Genomic DNA, 16474 nt, shown 5'->3' on the forward strand with positions numbered 1-16474 from the left:
TAGGGGCATTTCCAAACTTGCTCAAAACATGATCTGGAATCTTGAGACCAGATTTAGGCTCCACTTGAATTACATCAGAATAAATTTGGCTTTCAATTTGTTCTTGGTTTTGAACTTGAGACTGGAAATATTGAATTGCTGGAAATGTTTTCAAATCTGAGACACAGTAATCACTTCACTAACAACTAGCACAGTTGTGAGAGCTCTCTGTAAAGACAGTTAAAAGTCCCGTGTAGATTTAAGTTACATAGAATAATTCCCAGCCAAACAAAGCTTTTAACTTATCACTTAAGGATGGTAATGTTGATTCCTATGCATAGGCAATGTTGTTGCCAAAATCTGCTCTGATGATAGAACTTAGACTTTCATTAAACAAAGATTGGAAAATCAGTCCACATAAAGGCGTTTTCTTCCACAACATGATCTTCATTTATGAAGTTCAATAGCAATTGAAGAAAACAAGTCTTTGATATTTTCTCGTCTACATCCTACAGAAAGAATTGGATTGCTGTAGAAGTGAAAGATTGTACCAACAGACAATATTACACAGCCAAACTGTTCATTATTTATCTGTGGCCCAACATCTAACATTTGATGAATGAATTTACAGCAAAATAAGGTTACTGGAAGTTGTTCAATTGTTTCATGTGGTTAGGACAGCTGTAGGCAATCTGTATAGGCTCTTCTGCTATTAGAAACCTATACATGTTTAGACAGTATATATTTCATTTATGATCTGCCAAAAATATATTAAAACTAAAGATCAGTATATGAATGTTCCTCTATGAAATGTTTACAGCATAAGAGGAATTTCCCAAGACTAAATGTAACCACAGTCATCTCATCTGAACTTTTCATGAAAATTAAGTCTGTCTGTCTTGAATGTGTCTTCTACATTCAAAAAAGTCACTTGTTATAGATTGCCACTTGATTTGACTGTTCCTAAACTAAAAAAAAAAAACTGTAAGGTCTTCAATGTCTTATGTCCACAAGTAAAATCTCTAGTTTTCATAAAGTACTGATGGCTTTGAATTTTAGCCTTTTAACCAACAAAGATCATTCAGCCAGAGCCAATTATCATGGTTCCAAGCACTCCACATGGTGTTAAATGGAAATAAAAGTAGTCTGAGGTTGACTCATATAACAATCAGATACATATGAAACTCTGTCCCAGAAATCAGTCTATTTTGCCCATCTTCCTCCAACTCCCCATATGAAGTTTTCCAGACTTATGGTGATGCTTTCAGTTGTCACTTTCTAGCTTTGCATCTGTTGTCAATTATTTTGTCTTTGTCAGCTGTTCAAACAGAATCTAAAAATACATTAACATATCCACTTGCAAACCTTTCTGCACAGAAAGAGCCAGACTGTTTTTGACAATAGTTAGCTCATCATTTATTCCAAACCCAGGAATGAATCTCTATCTTTCATTCTGTCCTGGAATCCTTGTAAGAAAAAAAATAATGCGACAGATGACCTCTAAGGTTTGAAGTACAGGAGAGTGCAGAGGGCTTCTGACTTGCATGGATATAAACAGGTCAAACCAAACTAGCGTGGAATCTTAAGGATTTGCCAATTACAGAGAAAAGTTATTTTTGATCATTTCTGGTGCACTTCTAATTGAAACAGAATGTCCTATAACTCTGTCATAAAAACATATAAACAAATTCCTATCACATATTTTGCCAGAAACTAGCTTGACATTCAGAGAGTCCAAGATACCAAAAGAAATTCATTCACCCATGGTGCCTTCAGGAGTGCTGGTGCAGTTTTAATTGCAACCTACAAGATGGTACAAAAGAAAAGCTACAGTCAGTGTGCCATAGCCATCCACAGAGCTTGCTTTGCTGGCCTGAGGCTTTGAATACCTATTGCGTTTCCACTTATGTTCTATACTAATAGTTAAACAAATGCATTGTGTTTGCTTATATTTTTAGCCGTATGTTTCTGTAAAGACAGTACTTAGAAAGTCAAACTGCTACTGTTGTGCACTTGCTTTAACATTTTTTGATAATTATTTTCCACAGTGCGTGTGAAAATCAAGCAAGTTATTTTGTTCTTATCATAGCTTAGCATACTGAGTGTGTTCCCATACCAAGAGTGCACTGGTTCTATTCTGTATCCAGGTGATCATCATCATTACAAATTCTTTTTATTCAAAGAAAGTCCACGTAGCCATACAGGCTGCTAGCGCAGCACTTGTAACCGCGGCCTTTCCAGTTATGCATGTGTGAAATGTTTGTACAGTTCACTTTAAGAATTTCTTGTTTTGCAAGTTCACGCAGAGCACCAGAAATGTCTCAGTTATAATGTACATCAAAAGGGAAATGGTGATAACAGATAAATGCTTTTACAAATCTCGCTGGGGACAGATTCAGCTAATGGCAGTTGGAACTGAGCAAATGCAGCTCAGGTGGGATTCTCTGGGCAAAGTTCAAAGATGTTATCTATGAGAGGATAAATTATCCACAGAGCTCAGTACTGTGGACAGCATGTACTTATTGATGGAGCTGCACCTGCTAAAAGGTAATGCTCAATGCCTGTGGTACTTGCCCATTCATACTTTCACTAATGAAAATGCTATGGAGTGGCTGCCAAGTAGCTGCTCCTTCATAACAAAATAGGGTGCCTATTCAGAGTCTCCTCCTCACTTGTCATTCTTTTTATTCTTTAATACTTCAGAGGTTATAACATACAATATCATTCCAGTTACAGAGGAGACCAACAGTTAGATTTCAAGATCTTGAGATTCAGAAGGCAACATTTAAAATATACTTAACAGCCCAATTTTAAAGTTTCAGCTTTGAAAGGCATATAAAATTGCTATTACAGAGTTAATAGAATTTTCAAACCAACCATGGTATCTAATACAGAGAAAATTGAGAACTTAGGTATTTTTTAGAATTGTACCACGTATGTAATTGCAATTTCAGGAGCCTTAAACATCTGACCTTAAGTGAGCAGGGAACCAAGGTGATACTGGTTTTCACAAGAGCTTGCACTCCAAGATCATTTAGATGATGCCAAATGACCATAAGGAGGATTACAGAGAAAAGAACACTGTTTACCATATTCTAGAAGAATACATTAAGAACTCTAAAAAGACTGTAGCTGTATTTATGCTGAGTTACTACTTGGGTAGGCATCGTGGCAAAGAAAAAGGCTTGATACTTTGCTAATTTTCTGTCTTTTCTGTCTTGTTTTTTTTTCACTTTCACTTTTTTTTGCTTTGATCATGTACACTATTTCAATATTTTGAGTAGATTTCATTTTGAAGTGGAAGTTCAGTTTTCATGCATAAATCACTAAGAACATAGTGTCAAGACGGACTTGAAGAGTCAAATACCTTTTAGATCACAGTAATGATCTTCTCTAAACCTGAGACCAATGGAAATCAATCAGAAAGCTGCATGAAGCTGGGCTCCTTATTGGTACCAGTTTTCAGAAATGACGTAAATCTTGCTGCATGTCAAAAACTAGTTCAGTTTGTACAAGAGTTCAAACCAAATACAAACTGCTATCATTTTCAGTCATCTGGAAAGGAAAATGCTCTTAATGCAGTCCCGGTAAAGGATATTCCCCTGAGTTTTCTTGTTCTGAGCTACTGTGGGCAGTCTGCATTTCCAAAAGAAGCTGTGTGAAATATTTCACATGCAATGTCTAACCTTCAGAGCAGTTTAAGGTAGGACTTATGTTAGATTATCTTGATGTATTTTGCTAAAACTTAACACTTTAACAGTAGGAACTCCTGGATCCTGCTTCCTTTTCTCCTATGTGCAGTAGTTACTGTGAGAATCATTATGCTTCTGAGGCATTTACACTATGAAAATCAAAAGAAAACTCTCCAGCAGGTCAAGGCATGGAAAACAGTAACAAAACACCTGCTGCCGCTCCATAGGGAGAGATTTTTCACTGAAGTAGAAATCACTTAGCCAAAAATCAAAGCACTGGTGGAAAGTGTGTCAAAGCAGTTAAAACCAGAAAAGCTCATAGAAATGTTTTATGAGAAAGCTGTAGCCTACAGTGTTGAACTCTCACAGATAAATGTGCAGAATTAGTTAGCCATTTTGTCTCTTTCATTTGCTAATCAATTTCCCCCACTACCAGCCTATGACAACTTAGTAGGCCAGCACATTTGTTTCATATGGTCGAAGAATGTTTAACCCCCTACTGACCCCCTTGTGTTTGCTCTCCTTCCCTCAAGGCATGGAAGACTTTAAAGTAGAAAACTGATGAATGAAAAGAATTAATCTCTTGGGGGCTTTTGTCATGAAAGCTTGAAAGGGGATCAGAACAATCTGACATGTTGACAGCTGAAGTCAAGAGGTAAATTATGATATAATACAGCAAGTCAAAAATGTTATGTGCCATTTTATCCAAAAGACAAACAAAGTACACATATTACCTTCTTTTCTTTCTGATTGCTCTTGCTACTGGTAACAACAGTGAATGCTGTGCTGAACTCAAAAGTCTTGACTCATAGAAATAATCCCTTGAAAAAGATGAAGGATATTCATGGCTACTTTTAAAGAATAAGCTTTTGAGCTGCTCAAGGATGGGCATAACATGTCAGCGAGCTTCTTTTGACTTACATACTATCCTTTTTGCTGTCTGTGATGAAACTTTGGTTGCTGTTACTGCTCTGGACAATTCTGTTGACGTTTTGTCCTTTTCTGATTTATTTTGTTTGGAAGTTGTAAGGCTTCAGCTTGATAGATTTCAAGTTTCTTCCTTGAATACAGAGTTTGCCAACTCCCTCCATTGGCAGTATGAACTTGAAAAACTAGCAGTCCTATACAGGATAAAGACCAGGATTTATAACTTAAGCTTGTATGGATTTGCATTCAAAGATGACACATTGTCTTCCTTTAACGCTCCTGAAACATCCATCAGAACAAACAAAAAGGTATAGGCAAACTACAGCAAAAACTGCACAATTATGGTCCTGTTTTTACTCTTATTTTGCTCTGCTCAGCATGGCCAGGCACAGCCATAGCAATGTTCATCAGCTATGGTCAGTGACCCCAAACCCAGATACGTTTTCACAGGCGTGTTTTACTTTTGTGGTCAATTTTCTGGTTAGCATAATTTCAGGAGCTCCCAGCTAGATGTGCCAGCTACAGCAAATTGAGAGACATGGCTCTGAGTTTCTAAATTACATTGCAGTGAGCCAACAAGAATTTTTGCCTACGATTATGGTTCTTGAGTTTCTCCTTAGAGAAGAATATGTGAGAACGAAGCCTATTGTACTAATGATGGGACAGTCTGATCGCAGAGTGAACTGTGGAGGCTGTGCAGCACTGAGTGCTTGGTATGAGCAGAACCACATGCGCCACTGAAAGCAGCTGAAAGCAATGGTGTGTGCTGAGCATTTGAGCAATCCAATGGAAAATAGGTGATGCTCGCTGCGATGCTCCTGCTTTCAAAAGTTCTCACAGCCCCAAGATGCAGGAATTGTTTGGACAGTTCCCACAAACGCGGAGTTTGCAGTCTTGTATGGAGGCAGGATTTCGACTAGGTCATCTTCGTAGGTCTCCTCCAACTCGGGAACGTTCTGAGATTCTCTGCGTTCCTGTGAAAGCTGTGGGGATGTGAGGCCGTTTGTCCCACTGACCAGCAGATGTCCCCATTGTCCCAAACAAAGGCAGCTGACTGAGTACTGAACTTCATCTAATTAAGCTAAAAAGCGACATAACAGTAGGCATTAAACAACTCACTGTGAAAGAAGAGCGTTCAAAGTGTTCACATTTCTGCTCAGTTGTGCATATAACTGACATTGCTTGTCTTACCAAAGCTAAGCAATGATACAAATAGCTGACAGAAGGAAGTATCTTGGAAATGAGAGCAATGGACAGTGAACAGTAAAACTCCCAGTCCAATATTAAGTTGATTGTGAAGACTAAAACATCCTTGTCTATATATGCACAGATGTATATTGAAGGGAAACCTGAAATCAAACAAAATGGGATAAGCTTTTCCATTTTCATTCAGTAATGAAAAGATTCTGGAGTTCATAAACCCTGAGCTGATATGTGACTTTGCTGGCTGGAAGTAGAGAATGCTTGCCTCCTAAGAACTAGTAAAGGTGTAATATCTATTTGCTTTTCGAGTAGAGTTTAAGATCAGTTTTATAATCTGACCTTTTTGTCAAGCAAAACATGTAGACCTAGATTATAACCCTGCAATTATCATGCAAGTGTTTCTACTTCTAAGACCAGCTCATACTCTGGCCACATTATATAGCATCTAAACACCTTCCCTAACAACAGGTGGCTGTGACATAAGTAGCTCATATCATTGTGATTAAGAGGGGTGCATAGCCTTGATCTTCTGCGTGTGCACAGAGGACACTTTCAGTTAAGCTGTTAAGTGTTTACCAATAAAATTAACCACACTTTTCCTGAGTTGTTAAAATGAGAAGGGCCTGGTTTCTTCCTCAGTCCAACTGAAATGCCTCCAGAAAGGAAGCAGGTGATATTAGAAAACTGTATTTAGGGACTCATTTTACCGAACTACAGGGCTTTCATGATTTTCAATATCTTGCAATTCTTGACAAATGTAACATTCCCATGTTTGAGGATTGTAGCAAGTAAATATGAATCTCATGCCGCACAGCCAACAGAAAAGAACTTTGCATTGTGTGAAAAACTGAAGGAGCAATATCAAAATGGAAACATTTTTTTAAAGAGCAGCAAAAAAATCTCCCTGCTAGCAGTCAACTATGAAAAGACTTGTTGGATGTATGGCTGTTTTTATGATCTCCTACTACACAAAACAGCCTTTGCAACAATCATAGCAAAATTGTTTGTGTAGCTGTGTGGGCACAAGTCATCTTCATGGAACCATGTGGCCTGTAGAGAGTGAACTTGGAAGCATTCCCAGGAGTCCTGAATCCCAAATCTGATTCTTGACTAAGCCATGAGTACATTTTTTCATTGAGGACTGCAGAGTATGCAACAAGAGAGCCTCTATATTCTAGCCAGTGTACTAAAAGTGCAGTTGCAACATGACCCACAAAGCCCAACCACATGAAACATTCTTTTTTAAACCCAGTGAGTTTAAAAGCAAGGTGAGAATAACTGAAAGTAAGCCCATCCAATGAAGATTGGCTTCTTTAATGTATTGAGAATTGCTTTCAAAGTGATCTTATGCTGAGAAATGACAGTGTTACAAAAAAAAACAAAAAAAAACCAAAAAAAAAAAAAACAAAAAAAAAAAAAACAAAAAAACCCTGCAACGATTAATCAGTCATATCAGTCATGTTTGACCCAAATACATGATTCTAAGGCATTCTCAAAGCCTTGCAACTCCTTGTCATTTAACTGAGAACTGGCCATTCTTAGCAAGATAATAACACATTGTCATTTGTTTAGAGTATGACTGGATTCTCATTTGGGTCCTACCTTATCAATGGAAATTCTACTGCACTTAATGGTAATCGATGTCAAGGAGGGTTTGCAGGAAAATAGAGATCTGAAAATTGAATTGAGCTACACTTACTCTGTTGGAAACTTCGGGATGACAAGAAGCTGGTGGAGTCTGTTTTCATATCAGTAGTTACTTACCATGTATCATTCCAGTATCATACATGTAACAAGCAGTAAGAGGCAAAAAGATATTTATTTGCTGCTGAAGCCTGATGTACTCTTGAAGTTATTCTTGGTAACTAATACAGTCTGTTGCTTATTCTTAGCATATAAATTTTGTTCGTATCCCATCTTTCAGATAGATACTGCAATAGATCTTTACAATGAGAAGTCCTAAGATTAGAAGTGTGGAAATAAGGCATCAAAGCATCAAATTATGTTCTATAGCTGCTTTTAGCTATTATTACCTTTTGTAAGCATCCCAATTTTTATCTCAAGTATAATGTTGTCTAAAATAGTTTCAAAATAAGTATTTAATTATGAAAAGCAACTACACTGTGGAAAAAAAAAAATAGAGGAACAGACAATCCTGAGGTTAAAATTGATCCTTTGGAAATATCCAACTCTTATTTAAATTAATATCAACCTTCCACTAAATGTAATGGGAGCTGGATAGAGCCTAGAATGTAGGTTCTCATGTAGCAGCAATATGAAAAATACCAACCTGAGGTTTTCAAAAACACAATTTAAAATACATTTTAAGACTGATATTAAATATGTTGACTTCAAAAATAAACGCAAATGTCTTGAATGTCTTCCACTCAGCTTCAAACAGTACTGATGTACAAATTCATAGTCTTTTCACTAAATCGATTTTAGTGAAATAGATTTCCATAATTGGTTTGAGATTCATGTTGGGCATAAGAATTTTACCAGCAATTCAGAAGTTAAGGTCATAAATTTTCAGAAAATGAAAAACTACACTCAGTAAAAAACTAAACTTAGTAGTATGCTTAAGATAGACTTGTATGATGAAAGGTTGTTGAAGGCCTAGAAGTTTTTAAGGCTCAGTGGACCATAAGTGATTCTTCTGTAGAAGAGGGTTGACTACATGTGAAGATGAAGAATATAGAAATGCACATACGCCAATATTCACCTTTTTCTATGCAAAGTTTTACATTTGCAACTTGATAAGTACCTTAGCATTTGCCCCAGCTTTAGGTAAGGCTGCTGTGATCAGGCTATTGGTAAATAATATGTCTTCATCTATCATTTTAATCTTGTCGAAAAACACTGCATTTGTATTAGCTGCAGCTAAGCCAGACAGCTGTATATGAATCAAGTTGACATTTACAGATATTTTAGAATGGTTAAAGTATAATTTAATAATAACCAAATGCTAAAAATATCTAGCAGTTTATGGTAATATTGCTGAAAAAGTAGTACTTATATAACTACCTGGAAGGTATATCACACAAATTGCCTCATATGTTTTAAGTTCAGCTATTGATTCCTTGTATGAGCACTAAAATGATACTGACAAGTGCTGCTTTCCTTCCAGAATTACTTAATATATCTCTTCTTAACTAGCTGCACTATGTATGAATCACATACTTTTGTCCTTGAGTTCTGGAGCTCAGACCATCATCTGTTATATTATCCTTCCTGTTTGAGCACATTTGGCAAAGAAAATAAGCAAGTAAGAAAATATCCATTTTCTTTTCCACTACTCTGGCCTCTACTTCAGTTGTATCATTCTCATTCTGTCAGGTGAGATCATTATTACATGCCTTATCCTGGACAGTTTTTCTCATTTGGGGTGTGTAGGTTTTGAAACAGTCAGAGGTCAAATTTGGCCAAGGTGGGACTTTTTCCAAATTACTCCTGGAAAAGGTGAGACCAGTTCCTGAAGCAACACGCTGTGACTGGAAAAAATTATTTGATGAAAAGCTGTAACATTTCACTGGTCTTCTGTAAGGCAGCGATATGTAGGAAGACTTGAGAATAGGCAGACTAAGAAGTAAAAATTGAACAAATGTTGTAACGAGCATCCATTAAAGTTAGCTTTTTATTTGGAAAATTAAGCTGAAGTCTGAATCACTCCTTAATAAGTGTTATGACTTTTTGATCATATGATCAGAGTTACTGGAGTCTATTTAAGATTATTTTTCACCAAACAGGCCTGAATCACTGTCCTCAGTCCATCATTGTAGAAGCTTGACATCAAACCCAGCGCTGGATTTTTCTTTTCCTCCTGAAAATCCATCTTGGTCAATAGCTCAATCCTTAGTAAAGTAAACATAAAGATAACTAATATCCAGATTGAAGTGGTTAATCTTGCTTTGTCTTTATTACTTGCAAGACATACCTTGCTGTATTTAAGCAGCAAGCACCAGCACTGATCATAAATGGAAGGTATCTAAGTTTAGAACAAGTGCAGAACTATAAATCACAGAATCATGGGGTTTGGAAGAGACCTCCAGAGATCATTGAGTCCAACTCCCCTGCCAAAGCAGGTTCCCTTCACCAGGTTGCACAAGTAGGTGTCCAGGCAGGTCTTGAAGGACCTTCCACAGAAGGAGACTCCACAGCCTCCCTCGGCTGTCTGTTCCAGTGCTCTATCACCCTCACTGTAAAGAAGTTCTTGCACACATTTGGGTGGAACTTCCTGTGCTGCAGTTTCTGGCTGTTTATCCTTGTCCTCTCTCCACACACTGCTGAAAACAGTCTGGCCTCACCACTGTGTCCCCCACACCTTAGATATTCATAGACCTGGATCAGGTCTAAATTATGGAGAACACACTTGCCTGTATGAAAGGCAATCTTAAAGATTCAATTTTTCTGAAACAGGAGAATTACTGAAATAACTTAAGTCAGAGCACTTTTGTTACAGATAGGAGTTATAATTGTGTTGCATATACACTTCAGACATTGACCTCATGTCTCAGACATTCAGCATACCAGAAGCTTGGTTGCTTAGCAGTGAACGCTAAGTGACATATTAAGTTCAACCAAATGTCACTCACTGCAATGATGTCATGTTGTCCAAAACCCATTAATTACTTTGAAAATTCCCACAGTAACTGAAAATCTCAGATTATCTGCCTGATTTAATGGCAGACTTGCAATTGAATAACGGATCTCATGCTGTTGTTTTGTACCCTATGTATTTTACAAACACATTTTGATAGGGAATTGTAGGTGGCAAATACTGGTTTTGATGAATCGCTGCTCATTTTACAATTACAGCTAATTTAATATTATCAGTAAGAACAATTCCACTAATCTTAAATGTGAAAGGCCATATTCCCCACAGTACACCTTAGAAACTATACAAGTAATATGCAGAGGTTTGATGGAATTACATGACCAGGAGCTGGAGATTCTGTGACAAAAACTCTCATTCCTATTTTAGCAAAATTCAGGATACTATGGTAAAGGAAAGAAAGTTCAACTTACTATCTTAATGTCTCTTACCAATTCAAATATATATATATTTCTACAGCTTAAAAAAATAAAAAGTTGGAGAGATCTTAAGTATCTGTGAACTGAATTCAGGGCATAGTTGAATTCTGGAATTATGCTTGGGCTTCACGTATTTGTAAATAAAGGGTAGGAGGTGAGATCTTTCATGATCACAGAAGAAACTACATGATACAGGTCTGTTCTCAGGTCATTCTTGCTTGTTCCAAACCCTCTTCTTGCCTTTCAAGAGAGATGGCACAGATTCCTAATTTGGTGGTTTCAACTGCCAATCTCCTACGTTCTCTGACAAATCAGCAGTTTGTGTAATTTACAAGATCCATCCCCAGGGCTGTTGAATTTCATTGAGTAACACCTAAGTAAAAGGCATTTAATGAACTCCAAATTCATATTGAAACCTGAGAAAATAATTCCCAGTAAAAAATATTGCACAGAAAGCCTGTTGCACTGCTGATGGATGCTTTGCAGTCTCCTTAATGTTTCTGAAGTGAGAGATCGCTCTTTCACTTCAGTGGATTAATTTTCAGCAATTTTCTACTGTAAACCAACTTTAAATATTGAGACAGTTATTTATTTCCCCAGTGTTGCCCTGACATATGGAGTGGGTATAAGAAAGGAAAGAAGGAAAATAAGTAAGAAAGACAGAAAGAGAGAAAGAGAGGGAAAGAGATTAAATTTGTTCAGGCTTTTTATAATTAAGTATCAGGCCAAATTTTGTTAGCAAGAAAACAATATGAAATTGTTTGGACTATCTATCAAATTGCAATAAAGAAAGATGCCTAAAGCTGCTAGAAGAGTAATATGATTCATTGGACTTAGAAATCAAGCATATCTGCATACTCTTTTCAATAAAGAGCCACATACTTACAAAGATTCTCATTTGCGTTGCAACTACACATGCTGACAGCAATAGATGACCTGCTGCATCTTCAGTTGTATTTCTGATTTGTCATCAGTTTAGACTGTTATTCTTCACATGTGTACCAGACACATTCAAACAGAAGTCTCAGAAGCTGGCTAATTTGTGGTGAAGTCAACAGGCTTTGGAAGCCAGTTTCTAGAAACAGTATTTTTTGGATACCCCTCAACAGAATGGTAGAGCCAGATGGAGAAATGCTATAGAGTATTTATTTACTCAGTCAACTCACATCTTTCAGTCAACAAAAAGACAAACTCAATGTATGCCAAGTACATGTTGTGGGGAGCATTAGATTCTATACAATTTAAAAGATAACTGTTCCTTAATCTTGAGGAAAAGTGTGAACCTTTGGAACAGAAGAGAGGTATATTAATTGTAGGGGCCAGCCTTGCATAGGTTCTATTATGCTTAAATAAAATCACATATTGGACCTAAATCATGCCCTACAGTCAGCGTTAAAAATAAAAGTAAATCTAAACCCCAGAAATACACACAAGTAAAAACTTGACCACAAGCAGCAGTTAGCTATTTAGAAACCAGGAGGACTGAACATTCACTGAAGTTTGAGGCACAATAAATCCATTTCTAAATCCAGACGGAAAATCCTCTTATCAAAGTTCAGTTTAGTCTTTCAGAATGAGTTGAGTGATTTTGGCTTTGTTATAGCCAAGAACTGGTCAGTGGGACCCATTTAGGGCACAAGAAATGCGCCCCAGAGTGCTGAATATAGAATTTAGGGCCACTAGGACACATCATTATTCACTTTACACTAAGGAATGGGATATGTAAATTACCTTCCTCAGCTGAAGAGCTGAAAGGCCTGCAGAATCCAGGCAGTTCAAGCCATCTTCTGTTTTTATCAACCTCATTTATTTACAGCATTTTGCTATCACCATTTATACTAAGGACAAAAACTATTGTGATTTGCCCCTCCCCAAAGGGATATCACCTATCCTGGGGTGCTGACTCTAGAAATACAGTAAAAGAACACAATATCCCTGAAATTGCAGTTCTCTGCTAGGAAAATCAGATTTCATTCCCAAAGCTAAAAGTATTTCTTATTATTAACAATAATCATGTATGTACCACTGTGTATTCACATGGCACTTTACAAAAATGGATCAAGACATTCTCCTTGTCCTGATTAATTTGCAAACTAAATAAACCAAAACAAGGAATATTACATGCATCTATTTTAAGATACATTTTATTTCCATTGCTATAGACAGATATCAGTTTTTAATCGGTTTTCTATTCTTTTTTGTAGTTGTTTCGGTGGGCGTTGTGTGTGTTTGTGTTTTGTTGTTTTTTCTTTTTCACCTTAAAAATAACCCTCTTGAGACAGGATAATGTTATTATTCCTGTAGGGAACTAAACACAGGAACCTGCCTGCTTAGCTGGAGTTCACACAGCAGTACATATGGCAGATGAGGGACCTCAACTGAGATGTTCTGGCAATTGGCTGTCCTCGCTAATGGAAAAGTATATCACATGAAATCAGGCCAAGGAAGACAAAAGGGAAATAAATGACTTTTACTTCCAATAATCAGTTACTTGTTCTGTTGGAAACCCTTCATGCGAAGCTCACAAATTCTGTGCTTATATCTAGAATTTGAGGAGACACCTGCCTTCAAAAGAAAATCCTGTAAACCATTACTCTTTTGAGTATATGATTGTCAGACTTCAGTCATGAAGTAGGTAGGAAAATGTAAAGGGATACATAGAAAGATTGTGTTATCACTTATCACAGAGACTATAGAAAGTATTGCTTGAGGCCTGTTTTAGAATATTTTAGATGCTTGTTAGTGTTTATTATTAAGCTCAGTGAATTTTTTCCTTCATGTCTTGGAAAAACGTATTTCAGAGTTAATTTTCTTGAATACTAGCATGTTTTACACAATCACAGAAGGACTCCAAGTTGTGGAACTTCCTACTTAGCAAAATAGTTGCTGACGTGAGCAGAACAAGATCAAGTAAAATCTTGAATTATTGAGCATGCACTCATTTGCCTAAACCTCTCGTATACTGATGTCAGTAACACAGTGGAAGTGTTGTAACCCTGTCAGCAGCTGGCTGCATCAAAGCACGATTCCTGAAGTCCAGTTCTGTGAAACTGCAAAAAAGAACACGTGTAACACTTCCAACTAACTAATCAAGCAATGTAGTTAACAGTTGGTTTCCTCCTGATGTGGATATTTTAAAGTCAAGATCACCCTTCTTTCTTTTTCTGTGTACTGTTCTCAATCCTGAATTCATAATCACTTCATTTGGCTTCCAGTTGTGAAGGTCTGTCATGTCACTTATTGCCATGGGGCACTTACAATCTGTTTTTGCTTTCATACACTACTGTTTTGATGGCGTTTTAGTTTAAAATTGCTTTCAACTGTGCATCACAAACGCACATTGTTTTTGAAAATTATTATTTAAAGGCTAAATTAATTTTAAATAAAGTCTCATTCTCCAAAATTAATACTTTTTTTGGATGGTGCATTGTCACACATAAGAGAATAATGTAATACTAGATTGCTGCATTAAATTAAAATCAAATCAAATTCATAAATGCCAGATAACTTAGCAAATATTCTGGCTCAAGAAACCTAAGACCTGAACTTATGACTAATTAAAAGAAAAATGTTGACAAATTGCAAAGAATGAAGACAACAAAAAGCAGACAGACTTGAGAAATAAATGCTACTGATTGAGCCTGAAAAAGTAGAATATATTCTTGGTGAATTTCTCACATGTGTCTTTTATTATCCACTAATTTTAAAGTGATCAAGTATTTGTGTCAAAATAAAAGGAGCCAAGGGACTGTTGGTTAAATGAAAAAATGGAAGGAATATCAATTGTTTAATGCTAACAGTCTTGTTGCTGAATAAGAAGCATTCCATTCCATATTTAACAAATAGTCTTGCTTATGGCTTAATCCTTTTTCTTAATAGACTGGCCATATTTAAATTCCTAGTCACTATCAGACATTGCACTTTGTGCAATTACAACTAAATGTAGGAAGAAAACCAGAGACAGCCCTTTTACCTGCTTTGTGTAACTGGTACACCAGGTATAAGAGAAAATGCTGACATAAAGTTTTAGAACAGTCCATATTAAACATAAGAAAATAAACCCAGAACTTCAACCTAGCAGTACAAATTCAATGGAATATAAAGACATCCAGGCTTCATTAGTTCAACTGCTCGCAAACTATTTTGTTTAGATCTACTTTGGTTACAAAAAGCAGACATCAGCCATTTGACTCCTTAAATATGGAAAAGCTGTAAGTAAAGAAATATTCATCAATACCCCATACGTAAAATTACACTAGAAGTGTTGCATATTTTATTCCACATATTTATGATATGGAAGTCAAGACAAAATAAGATGAAGGTAGAAATAACTGAAAGTATAGTTTATGACATTTAATAGTATCCAAATTAGTCTGTATGAACAGGAAATAAAGAAGAAAGTTTTACAGTTATCGAGTATTATATATTTATATAATTTATACTACATTGAGAGGTATTTCAAATGAATGAAGATATCAGAACCAGCAATGGTTAAAACTAGTTTTAAAGTTTTTCTCAGAGAAAACCTATCATTTGTTTTGCCCAATTTCAACATAAAGCTCTGAACTAGCTCACATTTTGAGCCACGGCTAGAAGCCTGCCCTGTGCCTGTAGCCCATAACTACTGTGGTTACTGGGAGCATCTGATGTGGTTGGAAGACCACTGAGAACACTGTGTGCAGCAGAAATGATCCCACAGCAGTACAAACGCTCATAATTGGCATTCTTGCATGACAAGATGTCACGGTTTTGCATTTTTTTGGTTTTCAGTATCCATCCCACTATCCCTTTTCCCTTTCCCTTCCCATTATGTGGAGCTGAGGGGGGCCCAGTAGCCTACTCCCCCCTATCATGGGCATAGATTGACTGAGTTAATTCTGTGACACAAGATTATCAGGTATGCCGCAGCACAGCTCAGAGCCACATTGCTGTTTAAATTCCTCTGAGCGATGAGTGTCTTGATCACTGCACCAAGAAGTGCTGACCTCCCACTAACTTCACTGGAAATAGTAGGAGCTCAGTACCTTTAACGATCATGCTCTTGAGTTTTTAAAGCAAACAAACACAAAGCAATCAACTTCTCCATCCAGGACTAGAATGCATTCTTTTTTCCCTACAATAAATACCACCTCAGAGATACTGTATACATATGAACTCCTAAACTGATTTCTACCCAACAACATTCAGGTTTCAAGTGTATAGAAAATGCACATTTCTTCCAACTATTGTATGTAACATACAACCGGTACAATTGAACAGAATGGGAAAGGCATTACAACAAAGGTGTGATGACAAAAGGACCAGCACAACAGAAAGGTGCTATGAGGAAAGGGAAGAAGATTGCTCACCTGTATCAGAAGATTCCAGGTTCACAGGGGAAAGCTTCACCAAGGAGGGATCACCAGAAAGATCCTTCCCAGTGGCAGTCAGCCCTTAAATGAGGTCTAAGAGAGGCGCAGCCAGGCTGCAGCCCTTCTGCTCACACAGCTGAATTGCCTTCACCTGTGCTCCCAGGGCTGCCCGGGTTCTTCCCCCAGGTGCTCAATCAGTGGGTCAGGCCATGACTCAACTGTTCCCATACAACAACAAAACAGGATATTTTTTTTTCAACTCAATGGGAGGATTTTTCTTTCTTACGTACT

The 16474-nt window shown here is 37.0% G+C and overlaps 1 long non-coding RNA gene across 2 annotated transcripts; it reads right to left on the minus strand.

The window, feature by feature from the left end:
- Positions 1-2549: 2549 nt before the first annotated feature.
- On the minus strand, positions 2550-16253 carry LOC125699160 (uncharacterized). Of its 2 annotated transcripts, XR_007379465.1 has the most exons (4): positions 16181-16228; positions 7404-7473; positions 5790-5947; positions 2550-5679 (listed from the first exon to the last, which is right to left on the minus strand). It is a non-coding gene; the product is annotated as an uncharacterized LOC125699160 (long non-coding RNA). The 2 variants fall into 2 exon arrangements; XR_007379466.1 differs by lacking the exon at positions 7404-7473 and having other exon boundaries at positions 16181-16253.
- Positions 16254-16474: the final 221 nt, after the last annotated feature.

This window comes from Lagopus muta, chromosome 12 (genome assembly GCF_023343835.1).
Source record: "Lagopus muta isolate bLagMut1 chromosome 12, bLagMut1 primary, whole genome shotgun sequence".
NCBI lineage: Eukaryota > Metazoa > Chordata > Aves > Galliformes > Phasianidae > Lagopus > Lagopus muta.